This window comes from Lithobates pipiens, unplaced genomic scaffold (genome assembly GCF_037356315.1).
Source record: "Lithobates pipiens isolate NorthernLeopardFrog02 unplaced genomic scaffold, aLitPip1_a1.2 Scaffold_30, whole genome shotgun sequence".
NCBI classification, from domain to species: domain Eukaryota; kingdom Metazoa; phylum Chordata; class Amphibia; order Anura; family Ranidae; genus Lithobates; species Lithobates pipiens.
Window position 1 is genome coordinate 36,500,489 of NW_027507791.1, and position 17,882 is coordinate 36,518,370.

Below are 17,882 nucleotides of genomic sequence, written 5' to 3' on the forward strand. Positions count from 1 at the left end.
TGGTTAAAAGGTTACAAAATATGACATCACTTCCTCTATTGGCGAGAAAATAGTGTTTTGACGTACGATTTCCGTACCTAATTGATGGTACACTCGCATGTTGTTGTGCCGTTTTTGTTTATCGCTCGGCGGGTCGTCCGAAATTCGCATCGTGTATGTCCTGCCTAAGGGCTCATTCACATCGCGCTGCATTCTGATGAGTGATCCACATTCAGAACGCTCTTCAGAGGTCACGTGACAGGCGGGGAGGAGATGATTGGACCCCGCACTGCCCCCCCACATCCTCATTCATTGCACATGGTCGCAGTCCTATTCACTTGAATGGGTGGTGTTTGGTGGAAGTGAGCGGGGGTAGAATTCATGGCATGTTTACCCCCCCAGCCACGGCCTCTGCAGATAAAAGAGGAAGCAGTTGAAGGGAGGAAAAAGCACGGCTCACCTGCAGGGTTTCCCTCCATTGGGATGTAGACAGAGCCATGACTTGAATGGGAGGAGCCCCACCCTCTGCACGGCCATACACAGAAGGCCTGCCCATCCCCCACACAGGCCATGGATGGAGATGCCCCCTCCCCCCACGTGTTTCTATTATGATGTCATACATCCCATAATAAGAGGGCGGAGCCTTGTTTGGACTCATGTATGTCGCCCTCTAGGGGTGAGGATTGGGGATCATCACTAATAAAGAGAAGTTCTCCCTCCCCCGCCACTTCCGGGATCCACACAACAAAGAAGGCGCGGGACTCGGGGGGGGGGGGGGGGGGGGGAGTTGGGGGGTGGAGGTGATTGGAGGAGATCGGGACACAGGGAGGAGCACCAGATACATTGTAAATGTCAATCTTCCTGGATCTTCCCCCTCGGCAGGTTGTCCCCTCTGGGCCTCAATGAAGACCTCGAAATCTCCAATCCAATAAGATGAGAGCTTTCCTAGGCCCCTCCCCTTTCCTCTGTCCTGGATGCGTTGTGCGTTTGTAGGCCCTTCCCCCGCACAATCCATGGAGGGTCCCCTTGTGCTCGTTGTCATTCACAGGCTGGCCGGGTGTGCGATCATCTCCTTCTATGATCGATCGATCCCCCATTATATGGAACCCTCTATATACCGATCTTCAGAGAAGTCTCCCATCCATCCGCCGCAATGTCGCAGTCCCATTAAAAATCGCAGATCGCCACCATTACTAGGAAAATAATAATAAAAAAATGCCAGAAATCGATCGCCTATTTTATAGATGCAAACCGATCGATATACGATTATTGAGATTTTTTTCACCAAAAATAGAAGAATAAATATTGTGATGAAGAAATTTTTTTGGGGGATTTTTTTTTTTTTGCAAAAAGTAAAAATGACTAAGACTCGAGCAGCAATATCTTCTACCAATCAAATAAGAGTTTACCAACCACCGTCCAATCACAAAGTGGGCAGCACCAACCTGGCCCCGCCCCCACCGCCACCCCCTAAATCAACACTCTTTACACTCCAGCATTGAGAATTCCCCGATCGATATCTGATAAAATGGACCAAAAACTTTCCCCCCAAATCTCTGAACTGATGAAGAGGGACGTCCCTTTTACACAGGAAGCAGCAGAGGGCGTGTCCCCGGTTACAGGGACCTCAACGATCGAATATGCAGAAAACGATCGATAAACACCACAAGGGCTTTTCTCACCTCTACTTCTCCTTTGTATCAGATTTTCATGATAACAAACACAGAAATCTAAAGTCTGGAGACAAAGTTTAGGGCCGCAGAAGACTTCTGGGAGTAAAATAGTCGATTGTTGTATAGAGACGATCACATCAGACCAAAACGAGGGACAGCTGACGACACATGAGGGGCGGAGGGATCTGGTCCCAAAAGAGGGACAATCGGGCGCCATGCCAAATACTGCCCCCGACCTCCGATAAAACCCCCCCCCACATCACAAGAGAGAGAAGTCACTAATAATGAGAGGAAATCAGCAGATCGATCGATTCACATTTTATGGGAACTTTAGCAGGAAGTGAAGCCCAGGCCTAGAAATCCGTTATTTGTAGACACAACACTTCCCATTTTATTTAGAATCCACCGAATCATTCCCTTCCAGGTGATCGACGAGGATCTCCAACACCGATCACCTTCCACATAGGGAATACCATCAGCCAGATATTCCCAATACATTCCTCATATACCCGGCAAGAGAACCGAGATTCACCGCTTGCCGACCGGCCGCCGCAGTTTTACCGATCGACCTGTGATCGATGTTTCCTAAATTGTCCCGAATTTCCACATCCAAGATCAGCTCTGCATTGTTGGCGTTCTATTCCTTTATTTCTGTTCTATATTATTCTGTTTTATTCTATTTGTTTCTATTCTATTTTTTCTATTCTATCCTTTTATATTGAATTCAAATTTTCTAAGATGGTTATTTTTTTATTCTGTTATTTATTTTCTATTCCATAATATTCGGTTTTACTGTATTTTTTCTATTCAATAGAAAAGGACAGTGGGGGGTGTTACTATCCCTCTTCCACCCCCTACACCCCCCACTGACCCTCTTCTACCCACTACACCCCCACTGTCCGTCTTCTACCCCCTACACCCCCCACTGACCCTCTTCTACCCCTACACCCCCCACTACTGACCCTATTCTACCCCCTACACCCCCCACTGACCCTCTTCTACCCCCTACATCCCCCACTGACCCTCTTCTAGCCCCTACACCCCCCACTGACCCTCTTCTACCCCCTACATCCCCCACTGACCCTCTTCTAGCCCCTACACCCCCCAATGACCCTCTTCTACCCCCTACACCCCCCACTGACCCTCTTCTACCCCCTACACCCCCCACTGACCCTCTTCTACCCCCTACACCCCCCCACTGACCCTCTTCTACCCCCACTGACCCTCTTCTACCCCCTACACCCCCCCACTGACCCTCTTCTACCCCCTACACCCCCCACTGACCCTCTTCTACCCCCTACACCCCCCACTGACCCTCTTCTACCCCCTACACCCCCCCACTGACCCTCTTCTACCCCCTACATCCCCCCACTGACCCTCTTCTACCCCCTACACCCCCCCCCCACTGACCCTCTTCTACCCCCTACACCCCCCCACTGACCCTCTTCTACCCCCTACACCCCCCCCCCACTGACCCTCTTCTACCCCCTACACCCCCCCCCCACTGACCCTCTTCTACCCCCTACACCCCCCCCCCACTGACCCTCTTCTACCCACTACACCCCCACTGTCCGTCTTCTACCCCCTACACCCCCCACTGACCCTCTTCTACCCCTACACCCCCCACTACTGACCCTATTCTACCCCCTACACCCCCCACTGACCCTCTTCTACCCCCTACATCCCCCACTGACCCTCTTCTAGCCCCTACACCCCCCACTGACCCTCTTCTACCCCCTACATCCCCCACTGACCCTCTTCTAGCCCCTACACCCCCCAATGACCCTCTTCTACCCCCTACACCCCCCACTGACCCTCTTCTACCCCCTACACCCCCCACTGACCCTCTTCTACCCCCTACACCCCCCCACTGACCCTCTTCTACCCCCTACACCCCCCCACTGACCCTCTTCTACCCCCACTGACCCTCTTCTACCCCCTACACCCCCCCACTGACCCTCTTCTACCCCCTACACCCCCCACTGACCCTCTTCTACCCCCTACACCCCCCCACTGACCCTCTTCTACCCCCTACATCCCCCCACTGACCCTCTTCTACCCCCTACACCCCCCCCCCCACTGACCCTCTTCTACCCCCTACACCCCCCCCACTGACCCTCTTCTACCCCCTACACCCCCCCCCCACTGACCCTCTTCTACCCCCTACACCCCCCCCCCCCCACTGACCCTCTTCTACCCCCTACACCCCCCCCCCCACTGACCCTCTTCTACCCCCTACACCCCCCCCACTGACCCTCTTCTACCCCCTACACCCCCCCACTGACCCTCTTCTACCCCCTACACCCCCCCACTGACCCTCTTCTACCCCCTACATCTTCTACCCCCTACACCCCCCCAATGACCCTCTTCTACCCCCTACACCCCCCAATGACCCTCTTCTACCCCCTACACCCCCCAATGACCCTCTTCTACCCCCTACACCCCCCAATGACCCTCTTTACCCCCTATACCCCCCACTGACCCTCTTCTACCCCCTATACCCCCCACTGACCCTCTTCTACCCCCACTCCCCCACTGACCCTCTTCTACCCCCACTCCCCCACTGACCCTCTTCTACCCCCAACACCCCTCACTGACCCTCTTCTACCCCCTACTGGCCCTCTTCTACCCCCAACACCCCCACTGACCCTCTTCTACCCCCTACACCCCTCACTGACCCTCTTCTACCCCCTACTGACCCTCTTCTACCCCCTACACCCCCCCACTGACCCTCTTCTACCCCCACTGACCCTCTTCTACCCCCTACACCCCCCCACTGACCCTCTTCTACCCCCTACACCCCCCCCACTGACCCTCTTCTACCCCCTACACCCCCCCCACTGACCCTCTTCTACCCCCTACACCCCCCCACTGACCCTCTTCTACCCCCTACATCCCCCCACTGACCCTCTTCTACCCCCTACACCCCCCCACTGACCCTCTTCTACCCCCTACACCCCCCCACTGACCCTCTTCTACCCCCTACACCCCCCCACTGACCCTCTTCTACCCCCTACACCCCCCCACTGACCCTCTCCCTACACCCCCCCACTGACCCTCTTCTACCCCCTACACCCCCCCCCCCACTGACCCTCTTCTACCCCCTACACCCCCCCCCACTGACCCTCTTCTACCCCCTACACCCCCCCACTGACCCTCTTCTACCCCCTACACCCCCCCAATGACCCTCTTCTACCCCCTACACCCCCCCAATGACCCTCTTCTACCCCCCTACACCCCCCAATGACCCTCTTCTACCCCCTACACCCCCCAATGACCCTCTTCTACCCCCTATACCCCCCACTGACCCTCTTCTACCCCCAACACCCCCCCCCCCCACTGACCCTCTTCTATCCCCAACACCCCTCACTGACCCTCTTCTACCCCCAACACCACCCATTGACCCTCTTCAACCCCTACTCCCCCCACTGACCCTCTTCTGCCCCCAACACCCCCCCACTGACCCTCTTCTACCCCCAACACCCCTCATTGACCCTCTTCTAACCCCTACTGACCCTCTTCTACCCCAACACCACCCACTGACCCTGTTCTACCCCCTACACCCCCCACTGACCCTCTTATGCCCCCAACACCCCCCCCCCACTGACCCTCTTCTACCTCCAACACCCTTCACTGACCCTCTTCTACCCCCTACTGACCCTCTTCTACCCCCAACACCACCCATTGACCCTCTTCTACCCCTACTCCCCCCACTGACCCTCTTCTACCCCCACTCCCCCACTGACCCTCTTCTACCCCCACTCCCCCACTGACCCTCTTCTACCCCCAACACCCCTCACTGACCCTCTTCTACCCCCAACACCACCCATTGACCCTCTTCAACCCCTACTCCCCCCACTGACCCTCTTCTGCCCCCAACACCCCCCCACTGACCCTCTTCTACCCCCAACACCCCTCATTGACCCTCTTCTAACCCCTACTGACCCTCTTCTACCCCAACACCACCCACTGACCCTGTTCTACCCCCTACACCCCCCACTGACCCTCTTCTGCCCCCAACACCCCCCCCACTGACCCTGTTCTACCCCCTACACCCCCCACTGACCCTCTTCTGCCCCCAACACCCCCCCCACTGACCCTCTTCTACCTCCAACACCCTTCACTGACCCTCTTCTACCCCCTACTGACCCTCTTCTACCCCCAACACCACCCATTGACCCTCTTCTACCCCTACTCCCCCTACTCCCCCCACTGACCCTCTTCTACCCCCACTCCCCCACTGACCCTCTTCTACCCCCAACACCCCTCACTGACCCTCTTCTACCCCCTACTGGCCCTCTTCTACCCCCAACACCCCCACTGACCCTCTTCTACCCCCTACACCCCTCACTGACCCTCTTCTACCCCCTACTGACCCTCTTCTACCCCAACACCACCCACTGTCCCTCTTCTACCCCCTACACCCCCCACTGACCCTCTTCTATCCCCAACACCCCTCACTGACCCTCTTCTACCCCCTTCTGACCCTCTTCTACCCCCTACTGACCCTCTTCTACCCTCTACACCCCCCACTGACCCTCTTCTGCCCCCAACACCCCCCCCCACTGACCCTCTTCTACCTCCAACACCCTTCACTGACCCTCTTCTACCCCCTACTGACCCTCTTCTACCCCCAACACCACCCATTGACCCTCTTCTACCCCTACTCCCCCCACTGACCCTCTTCTACCCCCACTCCCCCACTGACCCTCTTCTACCCCCAACACCCCTCACTGACCCTCTTCTACCCCCTACTGGCCCTCTTCTACCCCCAACACCCCCACTGACCCTCTTCTACCCCCTACACCCCTCACTGACCCTCTTCTACCCCCTACTGACCCTCTTCTACCCCAACACCACCCACTGTCCCTCTTCTACCCCCTACACCCCCCACTGACCCTCTTCTACCCCAACACCACCCACTGACCCTGTTCTACCCCCTACACCCCCCACTGACCCTCTTATGCCCCCAACACCCCCCCACTGACCCTCTTCTACCTCCAACACCCTTCACTGACCCTCTTCTACCCCCTACTGACCCTCTTCTACCCCCAACACCACCCATTGACCCTCTTCTACCCCTACTCCCCCCACTGACCCTCTTCTACCCCCCACTCCCCCACTGACCCTCTTCTACCCCCACTCCCCCACTGACCCTCTTCTACCCCCAACACCCCTCACTGACCCTCTTCTACCCCCAACACCACCCATTGACCCTCTTCAACCCCTACTCCCCCCACTGACCCTCTTCTGCCCCCAACACCCCCCCACTGACCCTCTTCTACCCCCAACACCCCTCATTGACCCTCTTCTAACCCCTACTGACCCTCTTCTACCCCAACACCACCCACTGACCCTGTTCTACCCCCTACACCCCCCACTGACCCTCTTCTGCCCCCAACACCCCCCCCACTGACCCTCTTCTACCTCCAACACCCTTCACTGACCCTCTTCTACCCCCTACTGACCCTCTTCTACCCCCAACACCACCCATTGACCCTCTTCTACCCCTACTCCCCCCACTGACCCTCTTCTACCCCCACTCCCCCACTGACCCTCTTCTACCCCCAACACCCCTCACTGACCCTCTTCTACCCCCTACTGGCCCTCTTCTACCCCCAACACCCCCACTGACCCTCTTCTACCCCCTACACCCCTCACTGACCCTCTTCTACCCCCTACTGACCCTCTTCTACCCCAACACCACCCACTGTCCCTCTTCTACCCCCTACACCCCCCACTGACCCTCTTCTATCCCCAACACCCCTCACTGACCCTCTTCTACCCCCTTCTGACCCTCTTCTACCCCCTACTGACCCTCTTCTACCCTCTACACCCCCCACTGACCCTCTTCTGCCCCCAACACCCCCCCCACTGACCCTCTTCTACCTCCAACACCCTTCACTGACCCTCTTCTACCCCCTACTGACCCTCTTCTACCCCCAACACCACCCATTGACCCTCTTCTACCCCTACTCCCCCCACTGACCCTCTTCTACCCCCACTCCCCCACTGACCCTCTTCTACCCCCAACACCCCTCACTGACCCTCTTCTACCCCCTACTGGCCCTCTTCTACCCCCAACACCCCCACTGACCCTCTTCTACCCCCTACACCCCTCACTGACCCTCTTCTACCCCCTACTGACCCTCTTCTACCCCAACACCACCCACTGTCCCTCTTCTACCCCCTACACCCCCCACTGACCCTCTTCTATCCCCAACACCCCTCACTGACCCTCTTCTACCCCCTACTGACCCTCTTCTACCCTACCCCCAACACAACCCACTGACCCTCTTCTACCCCCTACACCCCTCACTGACCCTCTTCTACCCCCTACACCCCTCACTGACCCTCTTCTACCCCCTACTGACCCTATTCTACCCCCAACAACACCCACTGACCCTCTTCTACCCCTACACCCCCCACTGACCCTCTTCTACCCCCTACACCCCTCACAGACCCTCTCCTACCTCCTCCACCACAGACTCCCCCTCCCCCTCTATCACTGTCCCCTCTTCTCACCTGTACAGACTGGAAAAGAGGCAGAGTCTGGAGCTTCTCTCCTCCCACATCTGGTGACATCACTTCCTCCGCAGTGCAGCCTGTAGAGGTGAGTCCTCCGTCCTCTGGGGGCGCTGTGCACATTGTGTGTTCCCGGGGGGAGGGGAGGAAGTGCACAGCTCTGCTCTGAGAGGAAATCTGAGACTGTGAGGAACCATGAGGAGAATTATGTGTGGGGGAGGGGGAGGATTATGTGTGGGGGAGGGGAGGAGAAATGTGAGGCACAGCTGTGGTGACTGAGGTACTTTAGGCCGTGTGCAGCCATTGGCTTGTATAGGAGTGTATAGAAGGGGAGAGGATTATGTGTGGGGGAGGGGAGGAGAAATGTGTGGGGGGAGGGGGCAGGATTATGTGTGGGGGGTACAAATCCTCTCCCATCCCCCATTCCGCACACTCTATTCATTTCAATGGGACGCCCTTCATGTGGGAAAGTCGCTCACCGACCTTTCTGCACTGTTTGTTGCGTATTTTTACACGCAACAAAATGTGTGTCTGCTCGCCGCATTTGGGGCGCCATTAATAATGAATAGAACCGCAAAACGCAAGGCGTGTTTTTAGCGTGTTTCAGAAATGTGCGCAAAACACACAAAACCCTGAGATGTGATTGGAGGCTGAGGCCCCGCCTACACTTATGGCTGGGAAGGAGGGGGATGGTAAAATGTGGGGGTTTAGCTGTGGGGTTACCAGCCTCCATAATGAGACAAACCATTCACCACCCCCCCGTGTGCTCCTCCCCCCCAGTGTCCCCCCGTGTGCTCTCTCTCCCCCCCCAGTGTCCCCCCCGTGTGCTCCTCCCCCCCAGTGTCCCCCCGTGTGCTCCTCCCCCCAGTGTCCCCCCGTGTATATGACAGAAGACTGTCAGAGGCTTCAATCCTATTGGAGGAGATGATCAGAGACTGCAGACATGTGACATGAGAGTGCGAGAAATCTGCGACATTATCTCTTCTTTACAGATGAATACCGCCGCTACCGACTGCTGGGGGTCTGCAAAGGGCCCCTCATCAAGGGCCAAAGGGCCCCATGTGTCTGCAGGTTGGGCCCCGAGGATCCCGTCACCCTCTTCAGTGGAGGTGAGGAAATAATGTGATTATTTGATGGATTGTATTATAAACGTCTTATTCTCTATGGATTAGGAAGTCACATGTCAGGCGTCTGATTGGTCATCTCTGTGCGATTTATGACTCCTCTCCATAAGATGAGGACCTCCCTGAGGAGGATCGGAGAGGTTTTAGGCCGGGTTCACATGTGTGCAGCCGAGGTTTTCAGCCCGGTGTCCGGTGCGTTTCTCTTCACCGCTTCAGGTGCGATTCGGGGCTGAATTTTTTATTTTTGCCTGAATTCTCACCTGAACCAGACCCAAAACAACGCAGCGGACCCTTCTGGAATCCGCACCGCGGACACTGAGAGCCGGTCACACGTCATGCGACTTGACATGCAATGAAAGCCGCATCCAATTCACACGCATGTGACATTCTTACAGCTGGACTGAAACAATGATGAGGATTGGTGGATCATCTAGAGCAGACTTCCCCTCCCCCGGGGCTCCTCTGGAGGTCGGTAAGCCCCCCGTTCACAGCGCTGCGACTTGTCCTGCGATTTGACATTTCCAACCTGCATGACGAGCGACTCCCCAATGCAGGCAATGGATCCATTTATATCGCTGCGACTCCTCATGCTGCAGCAATTCTGACAAAGGTTCCCGGATGACTTTTCACGGATCTCACTGCGAATTGAATGGAATTCTGGTCACCGGATTTGGAAGTAGCCATGAAATCGGCGGTGCAAATCGCACTGATGTTTGGCCCCTGAAAGTCGCTCGCTTTCAAAGCCGCACTGATGTGAAGCCGGGCTGAGGGACCCTTGAAGAATCTGTAATCTCAGATGTGTGACCACTGAGGGCGATGATGACTTGTTTTTATAGATCTATAAATCTCTCCACACACGTTACAATCTGATTGTACAATCTCCTTCACATCGACCGAGTCTGAAGAACTCCGATCACCCCCAAGATAAAAGTTCTGTTCTTATAAAAGGGAAAAGAGGAATTATTAGAGTGAAGGATGCGAGTCACTCGCACGGTGAGAGGAACATTTTATCTGGTGGAGGAGCACATAGTTTATGAGGGTGAAGAAGAAATGCTCTGCTGGTGCTGCTTTAAAAGCTGGAGTTTGGCTTCAATTGGTTTTATCTTATTCTGCTAGTCCATTTAAGGCGCCTTTCACATGAAAAGCCCCTCAGATCCTCCTGTCTGTTTTTCAGCCGTCCATTGACTCCTATGGGGAGACGGATGTCAGCGGAGATGTGTTCACTGACACCCGCCTGCCATCCGATTCGCTAGAATCCGGCGTATGGCGATGCGTTTGCCCCTCCCTCTGGCGGATCGGATGAGATCTGATGGACATGCTGTCCCCGCTCAGTGATCAGAGACGGATCCGTCATCGGCCGGCTCAGCGGAGATCAATGGATCGATCCCCTGCTGAGCTGATGGACTCAACAAAACGGATCGGCTTCCTGTGGAAGGGGCCCAACACTCCTCTACCCCTAGACTGACAATGCCGCTGTCCAAAGGTGCCTCCTGTGCTCCTTCATTCAGAGTGGCGGCACTCTAAGTAAAGGATCGCACTTATGTGGTGTGGGGAACACAGAGATCTGTGTGATTTTTCTCACACCGCATGCAAATTGCACAACCCTTGAGATCTGCAGTGGGTGTCCATACAAAGTCACCAACACCCCACACACAGGTCACATAGACACTGCCTTTGCCTGCATTGGATTGCATTGTACAAAACGACGGTGGGGTGGGATGTGGTGGGATGGGATGGGATGTGGTTGGATGTGGTGTGGGGTGGGATGTGGTGGGATGGGATGGGATGGGATGTGGTTGGATGTGGTGTGGGGTGGGATGGGATGTGATGGGGTTTGGTGTGTGATGTGATGGGATGGGATGAGGTTGTGTTTGGCTCATAAAAGGTGCCTGCACTTCTTTGGTGCAATGTGGTGCGATTCACATGCAGTTCCTGTCGCGGATCGAGGCTTTTACAGGAGAGGTGTTACTGGTCAGATCAGGGGAAAACAGGGGGGGGGGGAAAGGCATAAAAAGAAAAGGAATGCAGCCGCCACATCCAATGATTTGAGCTGCTCATAGGAGTACGCACAGTGTGTGGCAGGTGTGCCTGGGCACACCCTAATCACCATGTGCTGTGCTGATTCCCCTTGCTGCTTGGCTGCAGAGAAAGGGACTGGGAAATCTCTGTCCTCAGGTCTGTTTAGACGTGCGATATTTCATCAATGGGGCTCGTAAAATATAGATAATAAAAAAATTGTATAGCAAATAATAAAAAATAAAAAAAATATATAAATGACTGACACAAACCTACTGACATCGTCTTCTGCTCTAGTGACACCGTCCATTGTTATATATATATATATACACTGTGTGTGACTCTGTAATCTCCTCTGTTACCACCATGAATAATTATTATCTGGAGACTTGTGTCACGAGTTATTTTGTTTATACATTTGTGAGTAGTTTTCTATTTTACTTTTAAAGAGGAAGTAAACCCTTCCAAACAACTTGGACCTATAGGTAAGCCTAGATTAAGGCTTACCTGTAGGTCCAAGCAATATCTCCTAAACCTATATGGTTTAGGAGATATTTGCCCGAAAATGGGCACCGCTGTCTACGGCGCATGCGCCGTAGACAGCGGCGCGCAGGCGCACTAAATGCGGCAAATCCAAGAATGGATTTGCCTAATTTGTCGACTCCCGTGCGCATGCGCGGGAGTGACGTCATCGCGGCTTCGCCGTATGGCAGCGGCAGAGCTGCGAGACGCGACTCCCGTGCGCATGCGCGGGAGTGACGTCATCGCGGCTGCGCCGCTGTGATTCGTCGGAGCTGCGAGACGCCACCAGCAACATGGATGCGGCGGACTACAGGGGACAGCGGCGACTTCGCTGGCTCCTGTGTCAGGTAAGTGACACATAATGAGCTACTATGCGATGCATAGTAGTCCATTATGCTTTGCCTTTGCAGGGAAAAAAAGAGGAAGTAAACCCATCAGGGTTTACTTCCTCTTTAAATAAAGTATTTTGCTAAGGATAATGCACAAGGTTGGTGCACTGTTGTTTTCTTTTTCCTTTGTTAGGACACCCCTATCCTTCAGGGCAGCAAGACCAGCGACATTCTCCATCAGGAGACGAGTCCATCTGATACTCACTTGTGTGTTTAGTTTTCTGCTATGTACAATATCTGTAGTTGGGAGGATGTCGGTGAAAACTGAAAGTGAAACTTCCTGAGTCACATTTCTTTCTCTCCCCCTCCCCCTCCCAAAATTCTCCATTTTGTTGTTTTGTATTCAGAGCTTCCAGATCGTCTCTTCACAGACCGGTGTGACCGGAAAGGTAAGATCACATAGAACCAGACCTAATATACTGAGTGATGATACGGAGTGTTAGGATGGGGATGGAGGGTGTAGATGTGTGATGAACGATTGTATGGAGGACGATCTAGGATGGGGGATGGAGGGTGTAGATGTGTGATGAACGATTGTATGGAGGACGATCTAGGATGGGGGATGGAGGGTGTAGATGTGTGATGAACGATTGTATGGAGGACAATCTAGGATGGGGGATGGAGGGTGTGGATGTGTGATGAACGATTGTATGGAGGACGATCGGTCGCTCTTTCTTCATGTCTGCCATTAATAAACTTCCATCAGATACTTTTCTCAGGCTGTTTTCACACTGAGGGGCTTTACTGAGGTGCAGCATCTTTTTAGCACTATAGGAGCGATGTATACAAAGTGCCCCTGCCCATTGAAATCAATGATCAGCGCTGCTGCACCGACGCTTTTAACAATTTTTTCCGCCCGCTAGTGGGGGTTAAAAGCGCACCGCTAAAATGATGGTAAAGCACCACTAAAAATTGCGTCTCAGTGTGAAAGTGCCCTGAAGGACCGTGTGGAGCCAGGTTGATCCGCGCCAGGAGGTGAGTGGGGCAGGGAGCATCCACCCGCTCATGTAATATTCAGTTCTATGGGTGTTCATTATTACTATAGGTGCTCTCTCAGTTGTATCTCATCATTATCTTTTTGTTTTTGCTATTTTGTGTAAATGTCACTGCTGTATGTTGCTGCAGACAAGAACCGCGCTCATTTGAGCCGTTACAACAGTTTTTTATCTCTGTTCGTATAGAGCTCTGTTTGTAAGCCCAGCCCCCCACCCCTTCCTGTCCTCCTTGCCAATTTGTAGCTCCTCTCCCTCTCACTACATATGCAGGTGGCACAGCTGTGGCCAACCAGCTTTGAGAAAGGAGCCTTGAAACGCGTTAGCCATGCCCAGCATTCCTGCCCCCATCGCAGGGGGTCACACTCACCCCGAGACTCGGCCGTCTGTGTTCACTACCTTGTGGAGTTCTGGACTTCTGATGAACCTGGCTCCCCATGGTCCTTCAGTGTCACAGCTCCACTGACCTCTGGTGGGTCTGATATGTACTTTATTGTTCATCCTCATGTAAGTTACCATTTGTCTAAATAAATAGACTCGTTTATTCTTTGCATACTGGCGACACGATTTCAGGATGACTTTGTGAGGCAACTTGGAGACGACTTGAACACGACTTTTAGACACGACCCAGGCCAGGCTACTTTTGCAGTGGCCAATCAGAGAATGAGCTCTGAAGGGGGAACTCCACGCCAAATTTTTTTCAGAAAAAGGGTTCCCCCTCCGAGAGCATACCAGGCCCTTAGGTCTGGTATGGATTCCAAGGGGAACCCCCACGCCGAAAAAACGGCGTGGGGGTCCCCCCCAGATCCACACCAGACCCTTATCCGAGCACGCCACCTGGCTGGCCATGAAAGGGGGTGGGGACGAGCGGGCGCCCCCCCTCCTGAGCCATACCAGGCCGCGTGCCCTCAACATGGGGGGGTGCCTTGGGGGAGGGGGGGGCGTGCGCCCCCCCACCCAAAAGCACCTTGTCCCCATGTTGATGAGGACAAGGGCCACTTCCCAACAACCCTGGCCGTTGGTTGTCAGGGTCTGCGGGCGGGGGGCTTATCAGAATCCGGGAGCCCCCTTTGATAAGGGGGCCCCCGGATACCGGCCACCCACCCTATGTGAATGAGTATGGGGTACAACGTACCCCTACCCATTCACCTGTAAAATAAAGTACCAAAAAAAACACAACACACAAGATAAATTAGTTTATTGCACAGCTCCGGGGGTCTTCCGTCTTCGGGGGTCTTCTTGCCGGACTCCTCCACTATCTTCTTCTAGCTCTTTTACTAGCGGAGGAGCCCGGCTTTCTTCCTCGCCGCCGCCCTCTTCTTCCGACTTCGGGGGTCTTGTCCCCCTCTTCGGGTCTTCTGTCGTCGTCGTCGTCGTCGTCGTCGTCGCCGCCTCCGCCTCTGCCTTCCGTTCTTCTTCTTCTTCTCCTGGAGATGTTGACTCGACGCTCTCTCCGGCCGCAATGCCAGTGACGCGCTGCGTGGCGACTTATATAAGGACAAGAGGCGGGGTCATCGGTTGATGTCACATGGGTTGATGTCACATGGCGACAGTCCCAACATCCTTCGGGACTGTGACATCGTAAGGGGGCGGGGTCACCATGTGACATCAACTCGTGTGACATCAACCGATGACCCCGCCCCTTGTCCCTATATAAGTCACCGCGCAGCGCGTCCCTGGCATTGCGTCCGGAGAGAGCTTCGAGTCAACATCTCCAGGAGAAGGAGGAGAAGAAGAAGAAGAAGAAGAAGAACGGAAGGCGGTGACGGCGACAGAAGACCGGGCCACCGCCTGTAAAAGAGCTATAAGAAGGCGCAGTGGCCCGGCAGAAGAACCGAAGAGGGGGACAAGACCCCCGAAGTCGGAAGAAGAGGGCGGCGGTGAGGAAGAAAGCCAGGCTCCTCCGCTAGCAAAAGAGCTAGAAGAAGATAGCGGAGGAGTCCGGCGAAAAGACCCCCGAAGACGGAAGACCCCCGGAGCTGTGCAATAAACTATTTTATCTTGTGTGTTGTGTTTTTTTTGGTACTTTATTTTACAGGTGAATGGGTAGGGGTACGTTGTACCCCATACTCATTCACATAGGGTGGAGGCCAGTATCCGGGGGCCCCTCGCCCACAGACCCCGACAACCAACGGCCAGGGTTGTCGGGAAGAGGCCCTTGTCCTCATCAACATGGGGACAAGGTGCTTTGGGGTGGGGGGCCGCACGCAGCCTGGTACGGCTCAGGAGGGGGGCCGCCCGCTCGTCCCCACCCCCTTTCCTGGCCGGCCGGGTAGCGTGCTCGGATAAGGGTCTGGTGTGGATCTGGGGGGACCCCCACGCCGTTTTTTTCGCGTAGGGGGTTCCCCTTGGAATCCATACCAGACCTGGTATGCTCTCGGAGGGGGAACCCACGCCAAATTTTTTTCAGAAATTTGGCGTGGAGTTCCCCCTTCAGAGCTAATAATTCTGTCAAAGTCGCCTCCGTATAGACAGAGATCCGACTTGGAGGCGACCTCCATTGAAATCAATGGGTTCAAGTCGCCTACAAGTCGAATTGAAGTAGTGAAGGAACTTCTTTTGAAGTCGGAGCGACTTCAGTAGCGTGCATTAAGACGGCTCTCATTCACGTACATTGATTTTTAAATGTTGTCCGACCTGAGGCGACTAGGGGCGACCTCAAGTCGGATCTGAGTCTCCCCTGTGTGAACCAAGCCTTAGAGTGGCGCTCCTTTTGTTTCTGATTTTATGCTGCATAGAGATTTCTTCATCTCCTGGGAGCTGCCTTGTCAGGAACCATGGATCAGACTGAGACAGAAGTGCAGTAAAAATCACACTAGTGTGGAGGGCCACCCAAAAAAAAAAATAATAATAATAGTATTAATATTCTTAATTTCCTTGGCTCCTCCCCTCTGTAGGGAACACCTGCGCCAGCTTTCCATAAATTTCCTCCTCCCCGGCTGCTCCTCAGTTATTTGTGTTTCCTCCAGGAGAGGAGACACCAAGGAAACCAAGCAGGAGAGTCAGGAGGCTCAGGCAAATGTCCTGGAAAGCAGCAGAGGCTGCTTGGGCAAACGAAAGATGACAGACTGCCCTGTAATGCCGCCCCACATCACTGAGTGCAGATAGAGGTCGGGGGGGCTCCTGTTCAGCTCCGAGTACAGAGCAAGGAGGTGCATGGACGGCCGTCTCATACCCCCAGCAGCGTGAAGCACTCAACTCAGTGCAAACCACACCGGGTATTGTGATCGGTGGCGGGTGACGTCACATCCGGCGAAGGGGGCGTGCACTTCCGGTTTCCGGCCGCAAAACATAAAGAGGAGTCAGGCATGGGCTGGAGAGGAGCCACATACGCTGTAGAGACAGCGGAGGCTCCGGCGGTGACACCAGCATGTCAGACGCAGAGGGAAGGGACACTGCTCCAGCAGAGAAGAGCTCCAGCCATACCAAGGTAAAGGGAACCTAGGGTGGAACTCCCTTGGCCTAAACCACTACCACCCAACCCCCCCACCCCCCCTCAAGGGTACATGGGGGAAAAAGGGGGGTAGGCAAGGTCCCTCCGGTGTCAGAGGGGGGTTCATGGGGCCCCTGGTGAGGTTAGCCCATATGAAAGATGCTGTGCACCTGCAATTTTGGCAGGTAGGAGTATAGCAGTATTAATGTTGTGGGGTTTTCTTTGTTATTGCAGAAAACAGATAAAACCAAACCCTCTCACAACTCTTGTAAAAATACACTTAAAGATTCCTGGGGGAAAGCATTGTGTAAGGAATGTATTAATAAACTAGTGCAAGAACATTCCACTGAACAGGGCAATGATTTAGCGGCAAAAATCAGAGGGTGAGGCACTGGAAGGGGATTCCAGAAAACCCTCCCGATACAAGCTCTCATTAGAAGAGGTATAGTGCGTTGCGAAAGTATTCGGCCCCCTTGAATTTTTCAACCTTTTGCCACATTTCAGGCTTCAAACAAAGATATAAAATTTTAATTTTTTGTGAAGAATCACCAACAAGTGGGACACAATTGTGAAGTGGAATGAAATCTATTGGATATTTTAAACTTTTTTAGCAAATAAAAAACTGAAAAGTGGTGCGTGCAAAATTATTCGGCCCCTTTACTTTCAGTGCAGCAAACTCACTCCAGAAGTTCAGCGAGGATCTCTGAATGATCCAATGTTGTCCTAAATGACTGATGGTGATAAATAGAATCCACCTGTGTGTAATCAAGTCTCTGTATAAATGCACCTGCTCTGTGATAGTCTCAGGGTTCTGTTGAAAGCACAAAGAGCATCATGAAGACCAAGGAACACACCAGGCAGGTCCGTAATACTGTTGTGGAGAAGTTTAAATCCGGATTTGGATACAAAAAGATTTCCCAAGCTTTAATCATCCCAAGGAGCACTGTGCAAGCGATCATTTTGAAATGGAAGGAGTATCAGACCACTGCAAATCTACCAAGACCTGGCCGCCCCTCTAAACTTTCAGCTTAGACAAGGAGAAGACTGATCAGAGATGCAGCCAAGAGGCCCATGATCACTCTGGATGAACTGCAGAGAACTACAGCTGAGGTGGGAGAGTCTGTCCATAGGACAACAATCAGTCGTACACTGCACAAATCTGCCCTTTATGGAAGAGTGGCAAGAAGAAAGCCATTTCTCAAAGAAATCCATAAAAAGTCTCGTCTAAA

General features: G+C 53.8%; 2 protein-coding genes across 3 annotated transcripts in view; one reads left to right on the forward strand and one right to left on the reverse strand.

The window, feature by feature from the left end:
- LOC143942631 (NACHT, LRR and PYD domains-containing protein 12-like) overlaps positions 1 to 17,882 on the reverse strand; it is a 1,996,551-nt gene that overhangs the window by 1,449,734 nt on the left and 528,935 nt on the right. The gene's annotated exons all lie outside the window — the stretch shown is intronic.
- LOC143942634 (NACHT, LRR and PYD domains-containing protein 3-like) overlaps positions 9,166 to 17,882 on the forward strand; it is a 111,144-nt gene continuing 102,427 nt past the window's right edge. The window contains exon 1 of one of the 2 annotated variants that reach the window (XM_077463999.1): positions 9,166 to 9,286. The gene's annotated coding sequence lies outside the window, so the exon portion shown is untranslated. Of the gene's footprint in view, positions 9,287 to 12,415; positions 12,618 to 17,882 lie in introns of those variants that run through there. The other variant, XM_077463998.1, reaches the window with a different exon arrangement.